At 38.5% G+C, this 10,738-nt stretch overlaps 1 protein-coding gene across 4 annotated transcripts in view; it reads left to right on the plus strand.

The window, feature by feature from the left end:
• The window catches only part of rit2 (Ras like without CAAX 2), a 260,805-nt gene that overhangs the window by 211,235 nt on the left and 38,832 nt on the right, over positions 1–10,738 (plus strand). The window lies entirely within an intron of this gene.

Here is a 10,738-nt window from a genome sequence, read left to right on the forward strand (position 1 = left end):
ATTCTGACTTTAAAATAACACAATCTAAAATTAAATTTCGGTAAATATTGAATGTGTGTATTTAAATTGCAATAATGTCTTCCCCTGTTTTTCCTTCACATTCCCTTTTCCATTTTGCTTTCTAAGTTTCAAATCTTTTCCCCTTGACTCTCTTTTAATCTGCTTTTTTTTAAAACCATAGATTACTGTTTGCAGCCCCAGCGAGAATATACCCATTGACAACATACACACACACAATTAGAGAATAAGCTGTTAATTGTGTATAGCTTACCTTTTATCAATAGATTCTCTCTGTATAGTGATATGTGTGTGTGGATTTGAAAACTGGACAGACTTTTTATTCAGCTTGACAGAATCTACAACAAGTGAACTTAGAGAGACATCTGAAAGCTTACTGGACCTATGGACAACTTGTGATGAGCATGATAGACCCATGGCTATATATACTAAATTGGTCTGTTGGTGGTTCAGCAGTGTCATGAAGGAGACCAATAACATTTATTTAATGAACATATCACCCAAGTTTTATAGTTGTTACTCAATCTATAAAACCGGTCTGTTCAATTAGCCATAAATGCATTGAGTTGGAAAGAACTCCAAGGTTCTTCCAGTCCAAACTGCCAGCAGAGCTAAGAAATCTTTGATGGGTGGTCATCCAACTTATTTTGGAAAAAACAGGTAAAGATAAAGACTACCACTGAAATGAGGCCTTCCTATTTCCCTATGACCTTCTGTCTTACTAAGCATTATTGCCTTTCCTAGTGAGTTATGCCTTCTGATAATATGGACAAAGTATGGCATTCTTAGTTTATCTTGCCTTCTAGGAAGAGTTAAGTTTTGATTTGCTGTAGAATCCATTAATTTCTCTTTTTTCCAGTCCAGGAAATTTGCAGAATTCTCTTCCACCACATTTCAAAGGAGTTGATTTTCTTTCTAGCAGGTTTCTTCACAGTCTAGCTTTCACAACCATATAGACATGAGAAACACAATGGCATAGACAAGCTTATCTTATAATAGCTGCATAGCTCAATCAATGCAGATATTTATTCAGCACAACCCTAATATGAATCTAGAATCCCACTGTTGTGCCATTGTTTTGAAAAACTGACTAGGTGAATTAGCCCTTAATGTTGGGCTGGATCATATAATTGCTTCAATGACAATTTATATGGATGGCTATAGATTTGAAGCTGTACTATCCAAACAGTGTCTTCCTATCCGCATAAAATTTAGATATTACACAGTATTCAAAGACTATAGGAAATATCTGAGCTCTAAGGCACCCTCCACTAAAGTACAAGGGTAATCACAGTTGTTTCTTCCAATCCAATCCCTTGTTTATTTTTTCATAGATATCTATATTCAAATGCATTTTAATAAGTTTTCTTTGAAAGCCTTTTCCCATCATCAATAGTGTTTGAAAAGGAATTTCAATCAGCACAGCTTTATAGATTACAGATAATTTTGAAAATGTGCAAAACACTTCGGGGGAGGGAGGAAATCGACCCTTAATCACCCTCCTTGATGATTGATGCTGAAATCTTTGCAGCACTATGTTAGACACCATGCTACCTAGGGATGCCGCAAGGTGATCAGAGTGTCTTATGAGCTTAAGCCCTCAGGCCATTGTTCCTGAAACCTTTTTAGCATAATATTACCTTCCACTCTCCCATCAATCCTTCCTTCAACAGGCACACTTTTGAGCAAGACAGCAGTTGTGCCAGTGTTTCTATGCCTCTGTGGTGCTAAATTACAGATTGATTTAGTGGCTTTAACACCTAGTCTGTATAAACATTATTAAGTTCATAGTTCTTTGGGCAGTTAGCTGATTGCTAGAGAGACATAATTTTCTTAAACTGAAGATCATGTCAGATTAGTGATAGACACCTTTCAGATACGTTCCTATTTTACTAAAAGATCCTCTCTTTGATGGAAGAGTAGGTTCATTCAAAATTATTGGTATAGTTTGCCCCCTTCTAGTGAGGAAAAAAAATCAGCTGGGCAACTACCATTAAAGCCACCATATTTTGCTTGTTAATAGGGTCAGTCCTGGTTTAGTATAAAGGTGGGAGAGCACCAATGAATATCAAGTATTATGGGCTATATTTCAGAGGAAGAAACTGGCAAAACCACCAGTGAGTATTTCCTGCCAAAGAAACCCAATGAAATTCATGGAGTTGCCATAAGTTGTCTGTAAACCACAGACATACATAGGTATGTTTAGTTTGGAGAAGAGAAGGTTAAGAGGTGACATGATAGCCATGTCTAAATATTTAAAAGGATCATATGGATATGGAGGCAGCTTGCTTTCTGCTGCTCCAGTCTAAGACATTTATTTATTTATTTATTTATTTGTTTGTTTGTTTACAGTATTTATATTCTGCCCTTCTCAACCAGAAGGGGACTCAGGGCGGATCACATTATACACATATAAGGCAAACATTCAATGCCATATAACATAGAACAGAGACAGAGACAGACACAGAGGCAATTTAAATCTTCTCCAGCCTCCAGCTTCCTGAGGGTATGCTTGATTCCAGCCACAGAGGGAGCAGCTGCTTCATCATCCACTGCGACGGCAACTTCCTCATTGGAACGGCAGCTGTATGATTTTTATGGTGTTGTAAATTAGCCTCCCCACATATAAGTGGTACCTAAATTTCCTACTTGATAGATGCAACTATCTTTTGGGTTGTTTAGGTAAACAATGAGCAGGGGCTTTTTTTATTTTAATTGTCGGGTGCTCACCCTGACATGGGCTGACCTCGAACTCATGACCTCTTGGTCATAGTTATTTATTGCAGCTGGCTCCTAACCAGCCTGCACCACAGCCCAGCTCCTGACATGGAACAATGAATTCAAACTACAGGAAAAGAGATTCCACTTAAACATTAGGAAGAACTTTCTGATGGTAAGAGCTGTTTGACAGTGGAATATTCTGTCTCAGAGTATGGTAGAGTCTCCCCTTTTTGACATTTTTAAAAAGAGATTGGATACTGAGAGACCAGACAAACAAAATATGGTTAAAATGGCAGTTTTTGACTTTGTTATTTAATTATTAAACTGCTGCAAGCTGCAGAAAAGGAATTAAATCCACCTGATGGGTATAGTCAAGACTAGATATCAACCCTGGGACTATCCCCATAGTCAACCTTTGGGCCAGCACCAAATCCAAATTATGATTATTTGTCCTGGCCATTTAATTGAAGGCCATCCTGGGGGTGCTCCCTCCCAAATCACAGAATTTTCAAGAATTAGAAACTCCCATTCTATCTGCAACACTTGTATAGAGTTCTGCTACCCTTTGTCACATGACAGAGGAAAGAGGCTTTAAGGTGGCTTCTCTTCATTGGCCTAAACTGTCTATTCAAGTGGGAGCCTATGCTCCCCCTTGCCCCAGGCTTTGCCTTTGAGATTTTAGGTGGGACTTGTATATTTCAGCATAGCAAAGTGTTGTACTGAATGGCCTGTGGTCACTTCCAACTCTTTGAATCTGTATCCATTTGACACACATACAACCGACAGAGATTGATGGAATGTTGACTGCTGAAACGACTGATGAAAACTCCAGCCCCACCTTTTGACAGACAAATTGAATTTTTTCCCATATTTTCTCTAGCGTGTGGCCCCAATTCACCTTGTCCATTGCCATCACTTGGAGGCTGTTTTGAATCCAAATAATACCTTTTTTTTAATAAAGGAAAGAAACCAGAAGTCAACTTTCACTATTTGGCTTTCCTGGATCTAAAAACAGAGAGTAACGGGAGGGAAAAATTATAGTTTCCACAAATGCTTTTTAAACATTTATTAAATCTGTTAACTGGAGTTCATTGCATGAAGTTGTTGTTGTTGTTGTTGTTGTTGTCGTCGTCATCATCATCATATCCTTCTCCCTTTTCTCCTTCACCTCCCTTCTCTTCCTCCTCCCTACTAGGCTTTCCCCAAATCCAGGGGTTTTCTGATTATAATAGGAGTTTTGGACTGCCTTAATAACTTCTGTTCTCTTCTTGCCTGGAAACACTATTTGGGCTACACACTGATGGCTTTCATCCACAAGATATTGGACTGTGTGTAACACAGCAAAATTCTTGAAGAAAACTTTAGTCCTCAATCTCTGATGCAGAGCTAAGATATACAAAAGGTCTCAGTTTGGTTTTATAGGTTTTAAAGCCAGCCAAGTTGAACGAGTAAGCTTTAAGAGAAGTTCTGTCCTGCTTATCATTCCTCCTACGGTCTACACAACCTTGTCATGACAAGCTCTCAGCCTGTAATGACTGGCAGGTTGTCTTGGGCTGAGAGTACTGATTGCTATGGCTGCAGGTGTTCAGCCATGTGGGAAGAGATTTATCACTTGCTTGCTTTGGAGACCACCCCCATATCTGCCAAACTGATTTAGATGCTTTTATTGATGATAACTCTTGGAGACAAAGCCTTTTTAAGACTTGAGTTTGGATGATGTTTGAAGAAAGTTTGAAGGAGAGGCAAACATGATAGGGCAGTATATGTCAGGTATTGTGTATTGTGAAATGTTAAAATCAATCTGAATTCAGCAATTATGGAGTTAATGAGAGTCTGCTATGATTGATGTATCACAGGACCAATGGGGTCAAGTGTGTTTTGACCGGGACTTACTATCTAGTTCCTGTGGATTGCGAGGGAGTTAGTTTTCCGTGTGTCGAGCGGAGAACAGAGAACAGCGATGAGAAATGGCTGTGTGTGTGCATGAGTCTTTCGGAAAGGACTCATGGAGGGGAAAGGACTGAATTTGCTCTATCTGTAAATAGATCATGTAAATAAAGTTGTTTGCCGTTGGACTACCAACTGAACCCTCATCTACTGGAGTGAGTTTGTCCAGTGCTGTTTTCCACATGGGGAAACAGTCTGGAGAGAAGGAGGCAGACCGGGATGGTGAATTTTTTGGATTTCACTCTGCTCCCCATCATCCCCGCTGACAGTATAAAGGGACAGAAAATGGAGATTTCCCCTCAACACCTCGAAAGAGAGGCAGATCAATAGTATCCACCAAGGATCTCCACACAGGATTCAGGAACAATGCATCAACAATCAGCACCCCAAGTTGGAACAACCTGTTGCAAAATATTTTACAATCAGCCCTCTACATTTACAAGTTTACAATTTGATTAGCCACAGATATGATTTAAATGTTTTTGCAAGGAATCTAGATTCTTCTGTGAGACTCTTGTCATCTTCTACTGGAAAGTGACCACAGAATCACACTGGAGGACCTAGAGATTCCTGTGGAGGTGTTATTTGAAAAAAAAATGGTTTGTCATTTGCATTTTCCCCACTTTGGCAGGGGTCCTGCACCCCTAACCTCAGCAAATGTGGAGGACTGACAACATGTCTGTCCAGTAAATAAACCCCATCATCCTGTCATGCTATGTATTGGGAATTACTACTCAAGGAACAGGGAGTCAGTAGGGAAGATTAAGGGGCTGGGGACAAAAATGTCCTTTTATTATACTTCATTCACAGAAAAAAACCCAGAAACAATTGTGAAGAAGAATTTGTAAAAACAAATAAAAAAGAAAACAATGAATATAGCTACATCTACAAGCTTGATAGGAGCCCCGGTGGCGAAGTGTGTTAAAGCACTGAGCTGCTGAACTTGCAGACTGAAAGGTCACAGGTTTAAATCCCGGGAGCCAAGTGAGTGCCCGCTGTTGCTCCAGCTTCTGCCAACCTAGCAATTCAAAAACATGCAAATGTGAATAGATAAATAGGTACTCCTCTGGCGGGAAGGTAACAGCGCTCCATGCAGTCATGCCGGCCACATGACCTTCTTCGGCTTAGAAATGGAGATGAGCACCAACCCCCAGAGTCAGACATGACTGGACTTAACGTCAGGGGAAACCTTTACCTTTACCTTACAAGCTTGATAGCTGATATCATGCATGGCATACATTTCAAAATTAGACTACTTATGCTTCTAACATTGTCATCTGAGATCCACACATGAGATCCTGAGATTTCTATAAACATCACGGAATGCAGCTTATCACTTCCATTCCAGTGGAGACCATGAATGAAGGCAGAGGTTGAATGCTACTGGAAAATGACCATATAGTCCAGAAAACTCACAGGAACCCACAAGTTGAACAGTTTGATCCTTTTCACAAACACCTGTTTTCGATCACTTCGTTATATCTATTTCAGTTTTATAGAATCCCCCTGAGGTGCACATTCTTCCTGAAAAACAGTTATTTTTTTCCAACTGTTCAACTATGTACCTGTGTGTCTGGGTGAGTGTATTGATTTGTTTGCTTGCTTGCTTTCTGCCAAGGTGTTGTAGAAACGCCTGTCAGGTGGGGCCCAGAGATTGGCAGGGCCTGCCAAGCTGTGTGCCCCACTCTTGGCGCTTTTCTCCCTCTCCTCTTTGTCCTTTTGGTGTGCGGCAGCTGACCTTAGCACTGCGTTCGCTGTCTTTAAAGATGGCAGGTCATCCATCACTGCCTCCGCACACTGTCAGCATTCTATTTAATCTCACTTGTAATTTTCAAAGGGGAGGCTGGCAAAAGCCACAACCAGAATTTTAATGGTCTTTTTAAAAAATACAACGAGAAGCCAGTTAATATTTCTTGGCTTTGTGATGTCATGAGGGCTACTCAAATGTACTAGAAAGCTGAACATTTCTCTCAAGTTTTTTTGAATGATTGGATGGGATATTACATTATGTTTATCTAATGCAATTAAGAGGTAGTTGTGCTATAACAATCTTCTGCTTAATATCAACATGGACAAACTAGTTGTGTGCCTGTGGGTCTGCTGACTGTTCTCACATTTTACTAACTATTTTGAACTAAAAATAAGTATTTTAAAAATTACTCTGCAAATGAAAAAATATCTCATTAGGCCTTGTGTTGTGAGGTCCTCACCTTGTGAATACTGAGCCTAGGGACTGTTTGCATGCTGGGAGAAGTTTCATTTGAAATTCTATGCCCTACCCTTTCAAGTAGTAAAGGCTCCATTCATAGGCTGTTTTTGGTAGCAGAGATATAACGACTTCAAACTGGGCCCATTTTCTTTGAAATACCCTGTATTATTTAGTAGCACAGAGAACTCTCAGACTAACTCCCAAGGAGAAAGAAATGGCAGTGGTGTCTGTTGACTTTCCTGTCAATCTACCCCATTTTTTCAATATCTCCCAGTAGCTCAGTTTTCACCAGGTATCATATCTCTGAGACATGCAACTTTATGATTATGCTACATGGAGGTGTTATCTCTTGCAAAATGTTGACTAAGATCCTGTTTGAATTCATAGTGTAATTCTACATGCATGTAGTTATATGGCAGATGTAGCACACCACCATTTTGCTAAATACCAAGCTTATGCAAAGGAAGGTGTGTCTGTTTGGTATTACAAGCAAAAGAGTGTTTCTAAAACTCCAGTGAATAAAGTGGTACACCGAAGGCATTGGCCAATAGCAATGCACCATCCAAGAATGTACAATTGAACAGATGAGATCCTATTGGTTTCTTTCTTTCTTTCTTTCTTTCTTTCTTTCTTTCTTTCTTTCTTTCTTTCTTTCTTTCTTTCTTTCTTTCTTTCTTTCTTGAATTTATTGGATTCAAGACAGCTTGGATTGGTTAGCCTAAATTACAATAAGTGTGTAAACTCTATTATTGAATGGTCACATATAGGTAAATTGAATTGATTCAATGGGTCCTCCAGTTGGGAGAAATAAAAGGATTTCGGCCCATGTGAAATTGTTATTATTAACAAATCATGAGCTGAATATGTCTATTTCAAAATAGCCCAAGTAGTACAATGTATGCAAGCCTATAACACTAATAGGACTCCAGGCATTATTATAATGATGATCCCAACTCTCTTCGATTTCAAAAACCATATCTAAATAAAAGAGATTTTTAGTGCTAGTCATCTACTCCAACTCAGCTTCCCTTCCACAAAGTAGTCACCTTAAGTTGATATTCCATTCATTGAATCTGCAGTTGTCCTTTTTATGAAAAATATATGACATAAATATGATGATGGGACATGAGAGAAGCCTCTCACAAGGATGGTAAAAACATCAGAACATCTGGGCATCTCCTGGGCAATGTCCTTGCAGATGGCCAATTCTCTTACACCAGAAGCAACTTGAAGTTTCTCAAGTCACTCCTGAAATGGAAAAAAAAGATGATAATAAAGTTCAATTATGTTCTTGTTCATGAGAATAAGAAAAAAACAAAGAGACCAACCCATTCCTGCAATTGTTTCCATGAGAATTTACAAATAACTGTCCTGATTGAAATGCTTTGGTTAGAATGGATCTGGCTCATGTAGGTTCTCATTTATAATAATTTTTATTGAATAATTTGCAAATAGTGAAAACATACAAAGCAAGTTAAAAACGGGGAGTTACAGTGGGGATAAGCAGTGTTGGGGGGGGGGACAAACAACAAAAAAAAAAGGGGGGGGGTCAAGATTGGGGAGGGAAAGGGAGGGGAGGGAGGGGGCTGATCCAGTACAAAACTTCCGTCCTTCCCTCTTATATCGGCATTAAATTTTTAACTTTTAAATTAACTTTCTTTCAATGTCCCGGTTCGTTTCTGCATATACCTCTGTTGAAAATACATATCCACTTTATCCCAATTTGTCTTCTTTATTGGTTTTCCTCTAGTTTCTTTCAAATACCAAGTTAGTTTGTCCATATTCTTTATTTCGTCTATCTTCTCCATCCATTGCTCCAGCTCTGGAATTTGTTCAGACTTCCATTGTTTTGCTAGAGTTATTCTGGCCGCTGTTGAAATATATATGAAAAGTTTGTCATCATTTGTGCTCCACCCTATTGAGGTATCCACAATACCTAATAGATATAGTTCCGGTTTTATAAGAAATTTTTTATCCAATATTTTTTGAGCCTCTTCATGAATCATTCTCCAAAACTTTTGAACTTTTTCGCAGGACCACCATTGATGGTAAAAGGAACCTTCATGTGTCTTACACTTCCAACATCTATTCCCATAGTTTTTGTACATCGTTGCCAATTTTTTAGGAGTCATATACCACCTGTGGAAAATTTTTAGCCAGTTCTCCTTTAAATCCCAAGCATATGTATATTTTAATTTCTTATTCCAAATTAGTTCCCATTCATCAAATTTTATTGGGCGGCCAATATTTCTTGCCCAGTTAATCATACATTGCTTTACTGATTCAGTTTCTGTGGACCATTCCAATAAAAGGTAGATCCTCGATATCTCATTCTTTCTGATTTGTAATATCCTATCCCATGTTTCTTCCTTTTCACAAAATCCCATATGACTATCTTTCTTAAATTGTTCTTTAAGTTGGGCATACTGAAACCAAGTTAAATTCCTGAATTTAATTCTCAATTCTTCTATGTTTTTCATTATGTATATACCTTCAGATTTTTTTAGTATGTCCTTGTATCTTGGCCAGACTTTCCAACCCAGGATATATCTTTGACTCGCTTCCAATGATGAGACCCACAAGGGTGTTTTGCTGTAACAACGATTTTTGTACCTTTCCCATATTTTTATTAACGAGGCCCTGATAAAATGGTTGCCGAAATTCTTTTCTATTTGTCTCTTATCTTGCCATAAATAAGCGTGCCAGCCCCGATGGAGGTCAAACCCTTCCAGTGTCAAAATGCTTTCATCTGTCAAGTTTATCCAGTCTTTAACCCATTTCAGGGCGCACGCTTCATAATATAATTTTAAATTCGGCATCCCAAAGCCCCCTCTCTTGTTTGCATCTGTCAACACTGTGTATCTAATCCTAGGTCTTTTATTTTTCCATATAAATTTAGATATATCTCATGTAGGTTCTCCAGGTGTAACTGATTCTCGTCCCTTTCTATATTCCGTGGATATAAGCAGAATCCTTGCAAAGATGAAACCTGTCATTCATGTGTTTGGCCCTTTCACTTTCTGGCTTAGAAGATATGAAATGGCTGGGTGTTCTATCATTTTCAAAAGAAGGTGTGAAGAGCAGAGATTTGAGCCCTCAACTTCAGAATCATAGTCCAGTCCTTAAACTACTATACCATGCTCTTCTCTAGCCCCAATTTTAGCCAACTGAATCTATGTGATTTACTTGTAACTGATATAGAGTTTCAAAAAGAATACCATGTTCTTCCATGCAATAGCAGAGACCTTGAGAAAGGATCTGATTGGCAAATAGAGATTGGTAGGGAGTTAGTCAGCTAACCTACCCTGGGTCAAGGTAAAAGTTTTCCCCTGACGTTAAGTCCAGTCGTGTCTGACTCTGGGGGTTGGTGCTCATCTCTATTTCTAAGCCGAACAGCCGGTGTTGTTCATAGACACCTCCAAGGCCACCATGACTGCATGGAACACTTACCCTAGCTAAATTGAAACCTGCAGAATTAGATTAAAAATAATTAATTAAAATTAATAAATTATACACACACATATATATATATATATATATACAGTAGAGTCTCACTCATCCAAGCTAACCGGGCCGGCAGAAGCTTGGATAAGCGAATATCTTGGATAATAAGGAGGGATTAAGGAAAAGCTTATTAAACATCAAATTAGGTTATGATTTTACAAATTAAGCAACAAAACATCATGTTATACAACAAATTTGACAGAAAAAATAGTTCAATATGCAGTAATGTTATGTTGTAATTACTGTATTTACGAATTTGGCACCAAAATATCACGATATATTGAAAACATTGACTGCAAAAAATTATTTATTTATTTATTTATTTACAGCATTTATATT

The sequence above is a fragment of the Anolis carolinensis genome, chromosome 2 (assembly GCF_035594765.1).
Source record: "Anolis carolinensis isolate JA03-04 chromosome 2, rAnoCar3.1.pri, whole genome shotgun sequence".
In the NCBI taxonomy this organism is placed as follows: Eukaryota; Metazoa; Chordata; class Lepidosauria; order Squamata; family Dactyloidae; genus Anolis; species Anolis carolinensis.